This window comes from Colobus angolensis, unplaced genomic scaffold (genome assembly GCF_000951035.1).
Source record: "Colobus angolensis palliatus isolate OR3802 unplaced genomic scaffold, Cang.pa_1.0 Scaffold86, whole genome shotgun sequence".
In the NCBI taxonomy this organism is placed as follows: Eukaryota; Metazoa; Chordata; class Mammalia; order Primates; family Cercopithecidae; genus Colobus; species Colobus angolensis.
This window is the reverse complement of record NW_012122487.1, coordinates 176391-195657: the sequence shown is the minus strand read 5'-3', so window position 1 is coordinate 195657 and position 19267 is coordinate 176391. Positions and strand designations below refer to the sequence as shown.

The window sequence follows — 19267 nt, the reverse complement described above, 5'->3', positions numbered from 1 at the left end:
TGAGCAGGAGCATATCCATGGTTCTCCTTATTTTATAAACAGAAATCAAGTATAAAGTATGTGGTTGCTTGTAAGTGTTTGAAGGGAATGAGATTTTGTCCAGCTTCTTAGAAATAAGCACATGAGCACGGACTTGATTCTCTGAAGCTCCCACAGATGATAAAAAATAAATATTTCTCATTCTAAAACTCTGGAACTTTGTATTAGATCATACTCCCTCTTTTAATTAATATGCAAACATGTTGCAGCACTATGATACATGTTTTCACATGCACCATCTCATTTGATAGTCCATAACAACTCATATGACACATCAATGTACCCTATTTTCAAGAAATACACAATGAAAATCAGATAATTGTATCAATAACCTTAATTCACAGCACTGGAAAGCATCAGAAAAACAGATTTGGTGGGAGATCTCCTCGCTTTACGCTGACAGTTCTTTCTATATTAATATTTTGGCTGTAGCTTGGAATCATAAACCCTCTGGAATAGAAGAATTGTGTTTCCAGCATATTAAGTGTATCTCTTGAGGAAAACGAAAAGAAAGGTAAAATTTATTTTAATCTTTTTAAACATTAGTCCCTGGTTTTATAATTAATAACACATCTACAAAGATTTTTTATTTTTTATTTTTAAACAAGCAAAAATGTGAATCCTGGGATAGAAACAAGTACCAGAATCAGAATGTTTCTTGTGATAATCTACCAAGACTGATAACATTGAGATTCCATTTTGACAGTTGTACAAATTGTGGGAAATAATAATTCCTGGAGCCAGCCTGGAAAGAGAATAGCAGGCTCCCACATAAATCTGGGGCCTTCAAAGTGCTACTCTTTCTGAGAAAATGTTAGTGAAAGAAAAGTTGAATTTCCCAACGTAGTACATGGTAGGATAAAAAAAATCTATTGAGAATTTATAAACATAAATGGTTGTCCACAAAGTTGTGTTGCCTGAATTCATCCAAACTGTTTAGTTATAAAACACCAAGCAGATAGCTTTCTTTAAAGCCATCCTGGGATTGTATTGCTTCCAGGCAATTAGCAAAGAAAATACAAACCATTTCTGGAGAAATGTAAGTTTTCTTATATAATAACTTAACAGATAAAGTCCAATGAATGTGAATTCATAGCAAAGTAAGAAAATGCAATCAGTTCTTATTATTTGCAGTAGTTATGCTCCATAAAGTTGCTGTGAACACTGAATTAGCAAATATTGAACCATTGCTCCTAAGGGAAATGTGGAGTTAGGTTCCTACGAGCTTGTGGTAATAATGTTTTCATTAACTATAATTTTTATTATGTATGTTTCTGTTTAAAGACACCTTAACTAATACATATTGCTAGTTCATTAACATTGAACTCATAGCCAGTAAGATGCCTTCTCTCCAGAAGGCACACTAAAACTTTCATTTATTTAGAAGCACTAAAAAACACTTTAGCACTATGCTTGTGGGCCATTTTAAAATGTAAAAAAGCACCTAAATGTGAAAAATATGTCCCTAAATAGACCACAAAAAAGGTCACTTGTTTATAGTAGGAGATCTGAAACAAGAGGCAAACTTCAGCTGTTTGACCTCAGCTGGGACTCTATCAGGTGACTCAAAATTTGTTTGACCTCAGCTGGAACTCTATCAGGTGACTCAAAATTTTTTTGCTATATTGTATATATACACATATGACCGCAGAAGTGCCATGAGTATTGATTTTAGGGTTACAAATATATTTTAGCAAGTAGATAAATTCACAATTACAGAACCCATGAAAAATGAAGATCAGCTGTACCACCTAGCCCCGTATGCCTCAGCTAATTAAAACAATAAGCAAACAGCAGAATCAGCTATGTAAAAACCTTTTGTATTAGAATTATCTAAAAAACATACAATAAATACATTTCATATTCTAAAAGAAATAAGAATTCTTGAATGAGCATAGATTAGGGAGTTGTAAACCTGACCAAGCAGATTTCCTAAAGAACCACTGTAGAAATGAGAAAATATGAAGGTTTTTTAAAATAAAAGATAAATCAAATGGCAGAGTAGTCAAAATTAAAAAAAGCATTAACAAAGTGAAATTGTGGTCTAAGAAAATTATCTAGGGTTAGCCAGAAAAAAAAAGGAAAAACATTAGAGAGAGGTTAAAACACATAGATTATAGAGTGAGAAAAATTAACATTTGTCTACTCAAAGTTTAGGATAATAGAAAGAAAGAAAGAAAATAAAAAACAAGATATGAATAGCTGAGATTTTTTTCCAGGGTTCTTGTAAGACATTAACCACAATCCCAGAAATCCCAATGTATTTTCATCAGAGTAAATAAAAATAAATCTATACCTAGACACATCACAGTGAAGTGACACACATGAAAGATAAAGAGAACCTACATTGTATACATATTATATTGATAATTGATTTCTTTTTAGCCTAATAGAATAATATCTTACATGTGTTGAGGAAAGATTACTGTTAACATTAGAATCCTATGCCCAGTATATCTCAAAGAATATGAACAAAATTAAGACATTTTATTAAAATACAAAAACTTCTACTTTTGAGTATCTAATAAGTTACATATTCATTAATAACAATTATTAAAAATAAGTTTAAGGCAGAAGAAAAATGATCTCAGATTGAACTTATAAGATGCAAAGGGAAATAGTAAGCAATGATACTGATAAACATTTTGGTGAATCTAAACAAACTGATTGCATAAGACTATAATAATAATATTTTTCATAATTATTATGTGTGAGTAAAATATTAAAATAACAACAGTGTCATTAAATGGACAAAGGGACAGTCAGCTTTAAAAATTCTAATGTCTTTGTAATTTTATAGGCACTCTGTGGAAAGTAAAGATATAAAATATCTTTATTGAGTATTGAGTTAAGTATACATGGAAAATTATCTAAGGTCAATCCCGAATAAATATAATAGAGGGGATGTCTTCAAAAGTGCAATTAAAAAATTCAAGAGAAGGCAACAAAGAAAAAACAGTGACACAAGCCAAAAGCCCAGCATAGAATAGTAGAAATTTGTGCAGATATATTAGTTGCAATGATGGGCCTAAGCTCTCCAATGCAAAAGTATTTTTCAGACAGTTTAAAAAGGAAATCTGCCAATATACTTTTTACATTAGGTACACTTGAAATGTAAGGACCCAAAAATAGATTTTTAAAATAAAATTTGGTATAGCTGTATTAATTTTAGACAAAGAGAACTTAAAATCTATTACTAGATAAGCACAAAACTCATTGGGTTTTATAAATGTTTAAACTTGAATTCATATCTAACATGCCTTGAAAACATATGCAAAATCAATTATAAATGGGCAATTCTTCTTTTATTCAAGAGATGTTGAAACACTATATTCAGTAATTGATAGATCAGACTGACAAAAGGATGATAGGTGCATGAGTGTTCATTTTATAACCTTTTCCTTTATTGAAAGCAGAAGTTTAAAAGCATATTTACTAAAAAAAATCTCTGAAATATTGACATATGCAGCACATTTCATTAAAAAGCTAGCTGCCAACAATGCAGATATAGTGTCTGGTTGAAACTATGTTCTTCCTTCTACTTGGAATACTTTTTTTCCTCTTCACCTAGCTAAATTTTACTCATCTGAGTTCTCAGTTGCCTCAGAGAAGCCTTTTTGAGCTCTTGGACTTGGTTTAGTACCCAAGTACTTGCTTTCATTACACCTTGTAATACTCCAATAATGACACTCAGTGAACTTGTAGTTGTTTAATGTATTTTTCCCTGATAAATCAAAAACATGAAGCCAGAAGCACATCATTCTTTTTCTGTCTTCAGTTCTAACACAATGCTAACCTCACCATCTAGTGATGGATTATTAATTGCATATGTAAAGGAGAGAAGAAAAGGAGGGATGTATTCTCTATTAGCTTTGCTGCATGGGGACTCCAGAGAATATCCTCGCATTACTTCGAGACCTATGGGGAGTCTAGTGTATTGGAAGAGTAGGAATGTTGCTGGAAGTGAGGATGCCTAATGCCTCTTCAGGAAGCCGACACCAGAGAGAAGAAATGATGCCTGCCATATAATCACAGGACTTACTCAAGAGCCACTATGGGATGCCACTTACAGACTTTCATAAATGATTGGGTTAAGGGAGGCCACTTTGCAGGGACCAGAGTCCCTGGAATAAATACGAGTATATAAAATAGTTAAAAATAAGGGTTATTACTCTCCCATTCATCCAAATTCTTAAACCCAGGCTGATATGGCATAAGCAAACCTAGACTACAATATAAAACACAACAGTGATTTATAATACTCAGGGCATAAGGTATTTGCCATCCAGATTACTACGATTTTTTTTTTATTCATGACATGAAAAGAGCCTTTGTATATACTGAAACTAACTTCAGAATTGGCTATGTCACAAGTAGTTAGAAAGTAAGGCCACAAACAAACAAACAAACCAAAAATTGCTGAACTTAATAAAAACACAGAAACTACAGAAGATGGGGAGAGGCACATCTGCTCCAGAAGGAATTTTCAATGAACAGCAGGAAAAGGAAAAAAGCTTTACCCTGAAGATTTTTAAGCCTGGCAGAGAATAAACACAACCATTACCCAAGTTCACAGCTGTAACCTTGGGGAGCTGAACTGGAACATGGAACAGTTGCCACCTGCACAGCTGAAGAAAGACTAATAGCAGGAACTTAACATCAGATCGGTGATTTCTTGGCTGCAGAAAAGGTGGCATCTTTCATAAAGCAAGCTGTTTTCCTGCTTTTAGTGACTCCAATTCTACTGAAGATTGTTGTTTTATAATGGAGAAAAACCCTTGCTGGCAACATTGCCTATATACTGATCTGTCATAAAAGACTCTAACAGATGCTTGTGCCCAGTCTCCCCTGTGACAGAACATTCATTGTGAGTAATATTTGCAGCACATTCTGCCCACGAGAAGCTACCAGTGATGCATTTCTCCCAGACAACAAGCATTTTGTGCCAAATATCCAGCACTTCTCTGAAGATTGTTAATCTACCACCTTTCATAAAGTAAAATTCACATTCAACAGTTTACAGAATAAGGAAGAAAAACAGGAAAATAAATTGTACATTCCTTTTCCTTGGCAAGCAACCAGATTGCAGTATTGCAATTAGAATTTTCCCCAATATTAATTTTTTTTAAGAAAGCAGATAGTTGTCTTGTAGAAGTTCCCATATTCTATTCTTGAAAACTTATTTCCTCATGATTAAGTTATGATTATACATTTTTGGCAAGAAACTATTGGTGAACTGTCTTGTATTGCATTGTGTCATGAGAAATGTGACATCAGGTTACCCCACTATTGTTGAGGTCACCTTTAATCACTTAAAGTGCTGAGTGCGAGATTTACATATCTCTTCATTGCAAAGATACATTTCTCTTTATAATAAATAGGTAAGAGGAAGGGTGCCATGAAAGGCACAATTTAAACAATTGAGTGTTGGGGTTGAGACTGAGGCAGAGAGACAAATTAGGCAATTGTTACAATAATCCATGCAAGAAATCATCAGAGTCTAAAAGAGTGGTGCCAAGGTGGAATTGGGTAGAGAGAAAGAATTCCAGAGTTAAAGTGGCTGAATCAACAGGACCTGTAGAGTGACTAGATATATGGGATAAAGCAAGATTTAAAGAATGTGGAAAGGAGTGTAAGCTAAGTACTTGGTTGGGGGTTGCAAGATGAAAATAGCTGATTTCTTTTTGGATCTTCTGAGTATGAGATTCTCTGAGGAATTTCCAATGTAAATATCAGTTAGATATCTCAAAGTAAAGGTGACTAAAATTTAAGAGGTTACTGTATACACTGTATATTTGCTTAACTTCCTTCTCTATCTTTCCTGGTGGATTCCATTTCATGTTAATGGGTGATAATATTTTAATAACAATGCATAAAAGTGATTTAGTCTGTGTTTGCGGCTCATGTTTATATGTATTTAGAAAGTTTATATTAAATAGCTATGAAGAGATCTCACCAGTTTCCTTTGACGACCCATTGAACCAGCTCTATTTATTATAAAATTACCATTATAATGGAAATAGACTTTTAGTACCTAACACTTCTTTTAAACTTTAAGTTCAGGGTTACATGGACAGGTTTATTACATAGGTAAACTTGTGTCTTGGGGGTTAGTTGTACAGGTTATTTTATCACCCAGGTATTAAGCCTTGTACCCGATAGTTATTTTTCCTCATCCTCTCCCTCATCCCAATCTCCACCCTCTGCTAGGCCCCAGTGTGTGTTATTCCCCAACTTTGAATCCATGTATTCTCATCAATTAGCTCCCACATATGAGACCATGTAGTACTTGGTTTTTTGTTCCTGTAATGGTTTGCTAAGGATAATGGCCTCCAGTTCCATCTATGTTCCTGCAAAGGGCATGATCTCATTGCTTTTATGGCTGCATAGTATTCCATGGTGTATATGTACCACAGTTTCTTTATCCAGTCTATCACTGATGAGTTGATTCCATGCCTTTGCTATTGTGAATAGTGCTGAAATGAACATATGCGTTTATGTTACCTGACACTTTAAATGTTTGTTTGTGTTTCTACCACTTCATTGTCTTCTTAGATAAATCTATGCATACATGTTTATCACATTTTACACAAATAGAAGAATGTGCTATCCTTATTGATATCTGTATTGCAAGAATTAACAACAAATGGACATTTTATCTATTGTGTTATATCTCTTATTCTGTGGATGTTTCATACAGTTAATTCTAACAAAATGGCAAAACTTCCAAAATATATGATTCATTTAATGTAAACAAAGCTTGGAAAACACAACTGAGGAAAGAGGTTTGTTTTCTGATGACAGAGGTAGCTCAAACAAGGTGTTAATTATTATAAATTTTGGGACTTAAATTGCAGCCTAATCCATGAGCTATTAATACTCAGAACTTGTGTACTCAGTAACTTGAAATGGAATAGGGAGGGGCCCTTATGTCTTATTTGTACAATTTTCATCTCAATCATTTTATTCTAGTGTCCTATGGTTTAATACTCGCCTAATTTCAGAATTAAGTGTTCTGAGATGTTCAACAAATTTGTAATCTCGCTGAAGGTATAAATCCAGGATTTTACTGTTTCTAGAAAACAGTTTAATCACACTGTATTTGTTGAAGTAGTCTAGAGTACATATTGACCACTTAACATTATCTTATTTAATAGTCATTACGATTTTTTGAGGTAAGCAGTGTAATCCTATATCAAAGACAAATACATTGAGACTTAGGAGGTCTCAATAATTTACTGTATAACAAGTCAATCAGTAAAAAACAAACAAAACGAAACAAACCTTGGTAGGTCTGCCTCACTCCCAAGGCTGGACTCTTCCCATTCTACCAGCTATCTTCAGTATGCCGTGCCTTAAGAAATTTACTTAACTATATCAAATGGGTCCTATGATATGTGTTTGGACACATATCCAATAGCCAACTCTCCTCAGAAATCTCCAAGACAGTCCTACTTGTAGGGTAACGTCACATTCAGCCTCTCACTAATAGTTAATCTCTTAGTCTTGTGCTTTCTCATTGATGTTCCCCTGATTTTTACATTCTGCATTAGGCTAAGCATCAAAAGAATATGTAGAGTTTTTAAAAAATAGATGTTCCTTTCTCACTCCTAACTATTCTTTATCAGTAAGATATTTTTCTTATACTAAAACATATCACATTTGTTTTAATGTAAGGATAATGTCTTGAAGTATTCAGTAATAAAATTACTTAATTTCTCAAATTTTAGTGATATTTTCCTAAATTTGGGCAATATTTGTGCTTCAGGAAGATATACCCTGTTTGGCTCATTATCTGGATTGTATCTTCGTCTTTGTAGTTTTCATCTGTGAAATCTCCAGTTGCAGGGACTGTGCATACTTCTTGTAATTCCCAATGTCTGGTGCTACCGTGGAGCCTATGAACTTCCAGTATCAGATGAGTCAGAGGCAGATTAAGACTGAGAGGTAGAGGGTCTTAAAACCAATAAACTAAGATCATAGATTTGATCATTCATCCCCAAGTTTAAGTGACTATCTTAAGTAGATGGCTTATGCTAGAGTCAACGGGTATAATGTATAACATATTTGGAGTTATTTATTAGTATTTATACAACCCTATAAGAAATAGGAAAGAATGAAAAGAAAAAGAAGACCATATCTATCAATAATTTATTGATGATCTGAACAGAAGTTGACAAAAACTCCACTGTCAGGTGGGAAGAGGTTTGTTAGGAAATTCAGAGAAATGCAGGGGCCTAGTTAAGATGCTTGTGAAGGTATAATTTTTTTTGGCAAATACACAATTTATAAATGTCAGTTTCACTCTATATTATCAAGAAAATAATTAATATTTTTATTAATATTCATTCAAGTAACACCCTGTATCTCTGTATCTTAGTTAAGTTAGAAAAGTGACTTTTTCCTCACATAATCCAGAATAATTTCAGTTTGTAGATATTAGTAGCTACTAAATTATGTTCTCATTGTAAAATAATACTATATAAGGGGCATGCATGAGAAAAAGTAAAGGAAGAATAAGGAAGCCAGGATAAGAGTTTGTTAAGTTAATTCTCATCATTTTGGTTTGGAATGTAAATATAAATACTTCAAAATCTGACAGCTACCCTCAGCTCTACGATTAGCCGCTCTGTTTTCCTGCTAAGTCGGCAGATGCCTGTGTCTCAAACATGAGGCTCCTACTTGTAAGAAGTGCCAGAAAAGGGAAAACACTAGGTCGTCCATGTTCCCTAGCTAAACAGAGCTTTCATTTTGCTTGTTTCCAGAATGAGGCAAACTGGGAAGAAACTACGGAATAATGGATTGGATTTATGGGCATACATTAGTGGTCTGTAAATCATTATAAATCACTTGTCTCTTCATAAAGCCAATATGTTATGTAGAAATGAGCTATGGACAGGGGTTATATAGGAATATCTTTCACATCACCCACAGTAAGAAAGTCAAGCAGTTGATCTTTCACAATGGCATGTAATTCTGGCTGAAAGAAATGAGGGCCTATTTTTTGCCTCAATATTTTCTTGCAAAACAGGGACATACCATTCCAATTTGTTGCAGTAGGCAAAATTAAATTGGTAAGAGTTATTTCTTGGACTCTGTTTCTATTTTATCTGCCACTGAATCATTTAATTGTAGAAAGTTTATTTTATACTTATTCAGATTCTAGCTCCTAGATTATTGGGCTTTAAACTTTTAAGAGTTCTTATTTTTTCTCCTTATTAAAAACCTTGGCATGTTACCAGCACACTACATAAAAGAGGGCCACAGCAGCGCTTGCTCTCCCTGGAAAATTTTATTTGAAGCAAGTGGTAGGCATAATACAATGTTCCTACAAGCTTAGAAAAGTTTAAACAATACACAGAACAAGTTTGTTGTAAGTTTGCTTCCTAGGTTCAAGTTATGGTACCCTCCAACTACAGGCATTCTCTCCACCTTTAAGCATTCATAAATTTCATGAGAAAAACTATACTTCAGTGACTATTGCTTAGTTACCATACAAATAGAGACGATAGGTGTTTTTTCTTCCCATCTGCCATTATGGAATTAGTTAATGAATGCTGTAATACCACAGCATTTAGCAAATTTGAAGGATTTTTTTTTTTTTTCATGTTTACTACAGTTCCCTGTTTTATTCTCCAGGTAGAATCTACTCAGTTACAACTCTTTTAATCCTATTCATTACTGACAACCAGATTTCGGGCTGGCATCATACTCAATGATGCTGTCCCTCCCGTTGTTATTACAATGGAAAGCCTGTGGCTAGGTGATAGAGGGAGTCGCCTGTGAAATGTAACCCAGTACAGTACATTTTAGTTTGTTAGATGTGCTGCTTTGGTCTTTTGACAGTTGTTCTGGGAGTAAATAACATCTGCCATACAATTGGCTGGCAAAACTCATTTGTAGTATAATTAAACAGCCATCATTTTGTTAGAGCATAAACATGAAGATAAATAGTCCATGAATTAGCAAGTGCAACATCATTTGACAGCTCACAGCTAGACAGGCATAATATAGATTTTACATATATGCAGAGTGTCCTTGCCAAGACAGCTAACAAAATCAAAAGCACAATCAGTATCAAGAATTTTCAAACTGGAGGTGAGAGTGTTTGGACAGCCTTAGCAATCTCACTTTTGCCATATTTTGAGCCTCTTCCTTGATCTAGCATGGTGGCCGGTCCAGGTGGTCTTCTTCACCTTTAAGTTATATTTTAAAGGTTTTCATCTTTGGCAATTTCTTTTCTGGAATTGTCACCACCATTTCTTCATTAGAGCTAGAACAGAAACCAGAAGTCAACCCAATTTAGGTATTAGCCAAAGGTATTTATCTTCCTCCGAGGTGTCTGGTAAAGTAGTTTAATTTATGTAGAAAGGTCGGAAAGGAAGAAAAATCTTGTGGAAATTTATACTTTATTTTTGTGCTCTCTCCCAAATGGCTGAGAGGATTGCCTCTTAATAACATGGTAATTTAATGAAGGTTTTCAATTCACAGTCAGTTCTGTTTTATAAAGAACTGATTGTGCAGTGGAGTAGTGCTATCCTTTGCTGCTTGTCCTTTCCTCCCTTGGCTCATTGCCTTTGGACTGGTTTGCTGGACATTAGGAGTGTTGCTCTTAGAAGGGCAAAGGAATAAAATGGATACAATCTTCAGAGTATGGTTAGGAAGGAATGGTGAAGCCAATTGTCAGTGAATTTTGTATCCATATTGTCTCTACATGATTACTGAGCTCCATTTAAATGTAGATACGGGAATCTTTATATCACTGTTTCTTAAATGAGAAAAGGATCTATTTTATTCTTAGAATAGAATATAGTCAGTAGTCAATAAAATATATGTTGAGTAAAATAATAAATAAGTTAAATAATTTATTTCAAGTTGCTTGAAATACTATTACTGCATTGAAGATGAGACCTATGAAATTTAATGATTGTTAGCTATTAAATATAACTATTTTATTTCCATTGTTATGCTTTCCATCTTGTGTATCACTACTGTTGATACTTACTGAGTGAGCACCTCTGCTGGATGAGTTATATAAATACTCCATTAATCTCTGCAAACATTTATTGTTTTAATTTTGTTTATGATAAAAATGTTGTATTCCCAATTTCCATGATTAGTATTGATCAGATTGAGCTGCTCTATGCTGCGGTCACCAGTAACTTTAAAGATTCAGTGGCCTCATAATATTAAGTTTTTCTGTTTATGATCAGTTTATATTATAAAACATTTGAGGGTCTGGTCCACATAGACTTTGGGAAAGTGAGCTGAGAATGACACCACCACCTTGGCACTGTATCATCTGGAGCGTGAAAACCCCATAACCACAGTTTGCAGGGGAGGAGTGAGTGAGCTGGAGTGTTATGCACCAGGTCTTTTATGCTTTGGCTTCAAAATGGCCCAGGTGACTTCCACTCACAGCCCATTGACCAAAAACCTGCCAAACAGCCCTGACTAATTTCAGGGGTGGGGAAGGTAGTGAGGGAATAGATGGAATGTGATGAGCACCACTGCCCCTGATACCACTGAGCACCACTGTTACCACTGAGACGGAATGTGATGAGCACCACTCCCCCTGATAAGCAAAGTTATGTGCCCTCTGGAACCAGATTAGATGACACAGTTGACATTGCTTAACAAAAATTGAAATTCTAAATTCAGAAATTCACATTGCAACAGAACTTGAAACACACTGAAAGACACTACAGAAGAAAAATTAACATACATTATCACAAAGTAGAATTTATCAAGAGCAGGAAGATTGAGTCAACATTTGAAATTGATCAATATAATCTACCAAAGAATAGAATAACATAGAACAATCATATGGCCATACTGATAATCTATAAAAAGCTTTTGATAAAATTTTAACAGTACCTTCATGATTAAAAAATGTTAGGTAACAACCCCATCGAAAAGTGGGCAAAGGATATGAACAGACACTTCTCAAAAGGAGACATTTATGTGGCCAAAAAAAAAATATAGAAAACCGATTAGCACTGGTCATTAGAGAAATGCAAATCAAAACCACAATGAGATACCATCTCACACCAGTTACAATGGCAATCATTAAAAAGTCAGGAAACAACAGATGCTGGAGAGGATGTGGAGAAATAGGAATGTTTTTACACTGTTGGTGGGAGTGTAAATTAGTTCAACCATTTTGGAAGACAGTGTGGCGATTCCTCAAGGATCTAGAACCACAAATACGATTTGACCCAGCGATCCCATTACTGGCTATATACCCAAAGGATCATAAATCATTCTACTGTAAAGACACATGCACACGTATGTTTATTGTGGCACTGTTCACAATAACAAAGACTTGGAACCAACCCAAATGTCCATCAATGACAGACTGAATAAAGAAAATGTGGCACATATACACCGTAGAATACTATGCAGCCATTAAAAGGATGAGTTCATGTCCTTTTCAGGGACATGGATAAAGCTGGAAATCATCATTCTCAGAAAGCTAGCACAGGAACAGAAATCCAAACACTACATGTTCTCACTCATAAGTGGGAGCTGAACAATGGGAACACATGGACACAGGGAGGGGAACATTACACACCGGACCTGTCAGGGGGTGGGGGCTAGGGGAGGGATAGCATTAGGAGAAATACCTAATGTAGAGAATGGGTTGATGGGTGCAGCAAACCACCATGGCACGTGTATACCAATGTAACAAACCTGCACTTTCTGCACATGTGCCCAGAACTTAGAGTATAAGAAAAAAAAATTTTAATTGTTAGCAAACTAAAACTAGAAGGCAACCTCCTCAATTTGGTGAAGGGTATCTGCAAAAATAAACAGCTGATGTCACATTTAATAATGAAATATTAAATGCCTTAACCCAAGATTGGAAAAAAGATAAATAATTGCCCTCTTTTACTACTTACATTTAACACTGTGCTATAATAAGGGTCATGCTCAGCAGATGGAGGCAGTAAAAAATTACAAAAGAAATACAGTTTGGAAAATAAAAGCAAAAATGTTTTTATTTACAGACAATATGATTGTTTCTGTGAAAAATTCTAGATGCTAACAAATCCTAAAGCATAAATTTGGTAAGGTCCCAAGATGTGAAATCAGTGTACAAAAGCCATTTGCATTCCTGCATACTAGCAAAAAATAGTTGGAACATAAAATCCTAAAAATATGCCATCAAGAACATGAAACACTGTGCTTAAGCATAATATTTAAAATATCTATAAAATCTATACAATGAACACTACAATAAAATGTTAAGGGCAATTAAAGATCTAACAATGAGATATACCAAGGTCATGAATTAGAAGACTTGATTTTGTGAAGATTTGTCTATCATTGAATTTACCTGTAGACTCAAGGCAATTTGACTTGAAATCCTAACATTATTTTGAAAATTGTTTCTAAAATTTATAGAAATACAAAAAACCTAGAATAGCCAAAACAGACTTGAATAACAGAACAAAGTTGCATTACTTTAACTGCCTAAATTTTAAGTCTGAAGTAACAATACGTGATATACTTATGAACAGACAAACAGATCAATAGAACAGAACAGAGATTCTGTACATAGGCAAGAAACCAAGGTAATTCAATGGAGAAAGGAGAATAGTTTCAATAACTAGTGTTGGAATAACTGGTATCCAAATATAAAGGCCAAAACTGTCTTTCTAAAATAAAACCTAAGAATAGTTTCATGAATTTGGAGTAGGTAAAGACATTTTAGAAAGAATATAAAAAATATAGAAAAGTGATAATATGGATTCCACTCAAAATAAATACTTCTATTCATCAAACATTTTGTTAAAACAATGAAAAGGCAAGACACAAGTTTGAAGAAATATTTGCAATATGTATTTTGAAGGATTTGTTATCAATATATGAAAATTACTTTTCTATATCAATAGTGACTTAGATAATCCCAAATAAATTTACAAGAAATTTTGTAAAGGAAGGTATACAAATCCCAGTAAGTTCGTAAATATAAATAGTATGAAGAAAATGCAATTTATTCCCTACTACAATATACTTTCTCACACCAAATACAGTGTCTCAAATTCAAAAGACTGACAACTATAAATTATGATGATGGTGTATAACGAACAGGGACTATACTATAATGGTAGTGGTAATATAAAATAGACCAGCCACTCTGGACAATTCTTCATCAGTTTCTCAAGATAAACACACATGTAGATTGTGAGCCAGAAATTTCACATTTTAATATTTGTCTGGGAAAAAGGAACACATATGGTGCACAAAAAGAATTGTACAAAAATGTTTATCACAACTTTGTATCAATAGTCCATTAGTTATTGCTGAGTAGATTTTCTCCTTAATGAACTTTTGATTGTTGAATTGCAAAAATCCTATTTTGAGTGAATGAAGCCAGACAGAATAGAGTACACTCCCTATGACTCCATTCATGTGCAGTTCAAAAGAAGGTAAAACATATATATTGATTGAAATCAGTACAATGGTTGCCTCCCTGTCATATTTTGATTGGGAGTAACTGTAGAAGTGAATACATTCTTTAAAGCTCATTGAATTGAACTCTTAAGATCTATGTGTTTCAGTGTATATAAATTTTACCCAACTAAAGAGACTAATTCAGGAAATATGTATATCTATACCTATGTATCTATACATATCTCAAATAGTGTTTGAGTTCATTTTTCATTTTATTTTAAGCAAAATGTAATAGAATAAATAGTTTGCTGGCAAACAGAAAAACAAAACAAGCAAAGAAACAAAACCCAAAAACCTCTCTGGATATTTTGTGAGATTAATGACAAGCACAATAAACTATTAAAACAACGATGGCACATGACATGAAGGTTAAAAGTAATATTACATCACAATCTGGTGCAACTGTCAACATGAGAACCATTTCTTATGTATAGAATCATTTGTGTATCCATTTCCAAAACACTTGGTGAGAAATTGAATGATTAAGATTTTAGAACTGGTGAGAGAAAAAAAGCTATGGCCTAAAAAATATATAATTTCTGGTTTAGGGCTTCAATTAAAAAACAAAAAACAAAACAAAAAAAACAAAAACATGCAAAGTGCTATTCCTCAACATGGCTGTAGAAAAATTTAACTGAAGCAAGTGCAGTGAGTGAGATCAGGCAAAACTGCAGTAAATACACACTCACCATAACTATAACTTAGTCCAAAAGGAGTGAACAATCCTCTATACAAGGTAAATGAGGTGAAATGAGAAAGTTGATGACCTGTGTTTTATCATATATATATAAAGTATATATATTTTTATATATTTATTTATATTTATAAAATATATATAAGTATATATTTATTATATATAAAGTAAAAAATTTACTTGATATTTTGACAAATTCACTCTCAATTCCTTAGGTTAATTTCTGTGTTAATTTTTACATTACTAATGATTGTACTGCTATAGCTAAATCAACTGAATATCAGTTTATGTAGTGTTGCTCAAAAGATGTATAAATAGCAAGCTCTATGATTACCTAAAAACAAGCTTTTGAAAATAAAGGAAGAAAGCAACAATGTTCCAAATGAATGGCACAGGGCAAAACACATATAACAAAACATATTTAGACAGAGTATCAGTTGCGCTTCAGTTTCTCTTATAAAGACAAAATGCTTGAGGAAGGTCTTGAGAAAACCCTCCCTCCCTCTAAACGATTAGCTCCTACATAGTGTCAGATGTTACAATTGATATGAAGGATAAATGCTTTTAGGCAAAAGTAAAAATCTTATCTACAAAGCAATATAGCAAAATCTGTAGTGACTTTTGTAGAAAACTCTCTTCTCTGATGTTAATATTCTTTAGTATATATCCAGGATAGACTAAACTGAAACAATATTTCTGATACAATAGCAATCCTTTATATACTCTTACTAAATATTACAAAATTCCAAAAAATACATAAATATCCCTTGTACCATGCATCATGCACCAGTTTGGGGCTGCCTGATAAAGTCATGGCTACTATTTTAACATTAAACATTGCACCTCACAAGTTCCGCCATCTATACACAGTGAATGCACACAATGGTGAGGGCTCCTGAGAGATGGCAAGCTAACTCTAAATTGAAAAGTTTGTGGTGGAGTGTCTCCAAATTAAAGAGCAGGGAATATAACTTTCAGCAGTGAAGTCAAAACAGAAGTAAATAAGATTGAGACATTTATTGAAGAAGTCTTAAGCCCTCCCACATACTTCAAGCCTTCACCAAACCATCCAGAATCAAATACTGCTGGAATGGACATCTTTGCCAAATTCTCTGCATATATCAAGAATTCCAGGCCAGAGGCTAATGAAGTACTGGAGAGGGGTCTCCTGAAAACCCTGCAGAAAACTGGATGAATATCTGAATTCTCCTCTCTCTGATGAAATTGATGAAAATACTATAGAGGACATTAAGTTTTCTAGACGTAAATTTCTAGAAAATGTAATGACATTAGCTAATTGCAACCTGCTGCCAAAACTGCATAATGTCAAGGTAGTGACCAAAAAAATATCACAACTTTGATATTCCAGAAGAAATGACTGATATACCTAACTAATGCATGCAGTGGGGACGAGTTCACCAATACTTGTCCCAGTGATAAAGAGGTTGAAATAGCATATAGTGATGTAGCCAAAAGACTTGCCAAGTAAAGTCGCGTTTATGAAAGAGATGTGTTCATGTCTTGCTCTAAGAATTTGCTTTTCCTAACAGGCTACTCCTGTTCCTATAGAGTAAACAGTGTATTTTGCACGAACATGCAGTTATTGAAGATTAGGATCAAAGATAGACAAGGTATAGTAGTTATCTTAAAATACATACTCCTAAGTAGTATTATTTTAAAATCATTTTATCCCTCTAAATGTTTGAAGAAGGCATGTCTCTTGTGATTTTGATGAAGACAGAATTATTTTACTCTGTAGAAAGACAGATACTACATTATCAGGGAAGTTAGTCAAATGAAATGGAAATTGGTAAATAGTCAAAAGTAGCTAGTAAAAAGGATGATCCAACAACATGCTTTAACCCCATTGTATGTTTGTGGAAAGACCATAGCTTAAAATCTTGAGAAATTTGGGACATAAAAGTTTTCATGGTAGAAAGTTCATGGAGTACATGAATTGACATTATGGAAATAATCTGATTTTATTTTTACAGCTAACAAATCCATTCCCCTTCATTTAAACACCTTTTGTGTTTTACTTCAGTGAAGAGATTGTAGTCTGAATGGAAAGTCTGTTTTCCAAGGGATTCTGAGAAATTTTTGTATTCAAGAGTTGGAAAGCTGTCTTCCATTCTAGTTGACAAAAATTCCCTTTTTGGATGTAGATGCAGATTTTCTATACAGTTCTGTTGTCTTCTTTTACTAGGACTGCTAACTTTTGTGATAAAATTCAAATATGATTTTATTTCTTGATAATTTTGGCTTTCACAATTTATCTTTAAAGCCTTGAGCAATCTGTATATAATTAAGAGATTTCTGACATTTATTCTTACCCTAAGTGGATCAGCTCTAGGATTTAGGCATGTTAACTTACTTCTGCTGTGTTTTCAATCTCTCCAGAGTTGCATGAAGGTATTTCTGTGCACTTTAACCCATTTAGAAAATATCTACAAAGTAGGCTGGGCGTGGTGGCTCGTGCCTGTAATCCCAGCACTTTGGGAGGCCGAGGCAGGTGGATCACGAGGTCAGGATATCGAGACCATCCTAGCCAATATGGTGAAACCCTGTCCCTACTAAAAATACAAAAATTAGCCAGGCGTGGTGGCATGCCTATAGTCCCAGCTACTCGGGAGGCTGAGGCAGGAGAATCGCCTGAACCTGGGAGGCAGAGGCTGTAGTGAGTTAAAATCGCACCATGGCACTACAGCCTGGGTGACAGAGCGAGCCCCTGTCAAAAAAAAAAAAAAATCTGCAAAGTAAAAATGGAACGGAAATACAAATGTATTTTTATGAACATTTTGATACAAATTTCATTTCATCATTTAATGATTCACCAATTTCTTACATTAATTTGAATTAAGCATTTAATTCAAAGAGACTTGAGCATTCATTGATATATATGGGCTTTTAGAAACTTCATCCTTTATAAATAGACAAGGTTTGGGCTACACAAATTATATTTTTATCATGGAAAAATGTCAACTCCTCAAGTCATAATGTTGAATAGAATTGGAGTATTTTCTTTAGAATTTCTTAAGCAGGCAAATGAAAGCTTATTATAGAATGCATGTATTTTCTTTTCTCTTTGGAATATCAACACCAGTATATTGCTGGCAGCTATTGTATTAAAAAATATATTTTCACTATCATAAAGGATTCTTTTTCCCCCCTCATGAAAATAAATGACAACTTGGGGTAAATATATATATATATATAATTTCTGAAGTAAAAAGAAAGATCCTCCTTTCCAAGCAAATATGATCATATTTTCTTCTACTTGTGATAAAGGCAGTGAGGCATTTGTTTTGGGGAATGTCCAAAATATCTATGATTTTACTTTTCCAGCCAAAACAATTTTGCTTTTCTGGCATGTATTAATCAATATGCGAAACATTTTGAAATTTTAAATATTATTCCACATCACACTAATTTATTCTAGTTCAGAAAGATTTGGAGTGCCAGTATTTCTAGCATAATCATATTTTTAATGGATGAACATAAAGTATTTTTCATAAGAACATAAAATAGCAGAAAACATATTTGTTGAAGAAATAGAAATAAATACTATAAAGTTACCAACAAACAGGAAACAAAATGACATAAGTACCAGGAATTTCTGACTAGTATAGAAGTAATTTAATATTTATATTTGGACATATACTGGATAGACTAATTATTGATAAAGTAGTCATTGCCCATCTGCGAAATCAAACAACCATAAAATAACATTTTGAATTGTCTGCCATGGGGCTCAATGTCCTTTATGTATCATCCTTCGATTTGACACATTAGAGTACTACCATAGTATAATGAAAAATCTAAAAGCTTTTGAATCAAATAACTTTATAACACCATGTGTTCATTTTTTGGTGTCTGTGTCATCTTGAAATTTATATATATTTCTGAATCTTGTTTTTCTCATGTTTATAACAACTAGGGATAATTTACCTCATTTCAAAACATTTACCTTTAGTATAAAAATAAAAATAAATTATCAATATAAAAATACCATGCATGATACTTAGGCTCTAAAATATTAGACAAATTTCCTGGCATCATAGAGCTTCCAAGTAG

The 19267-nt window shown here is 33.7% G+C and overlaps 1 pseudogene; it reads left to right on the top strand.

Annotated features, from left to right (window-relative positions):
- The first annotated feature begins 7915 nt into the window (after nucleotides 1–7915).
- LOC105503499 lies at nucleotides 7916–16874 on the top strand (annotated as a pseudogene).
- Nucleotides 16875–19267: the final 2393 nt, after the last annotated feature.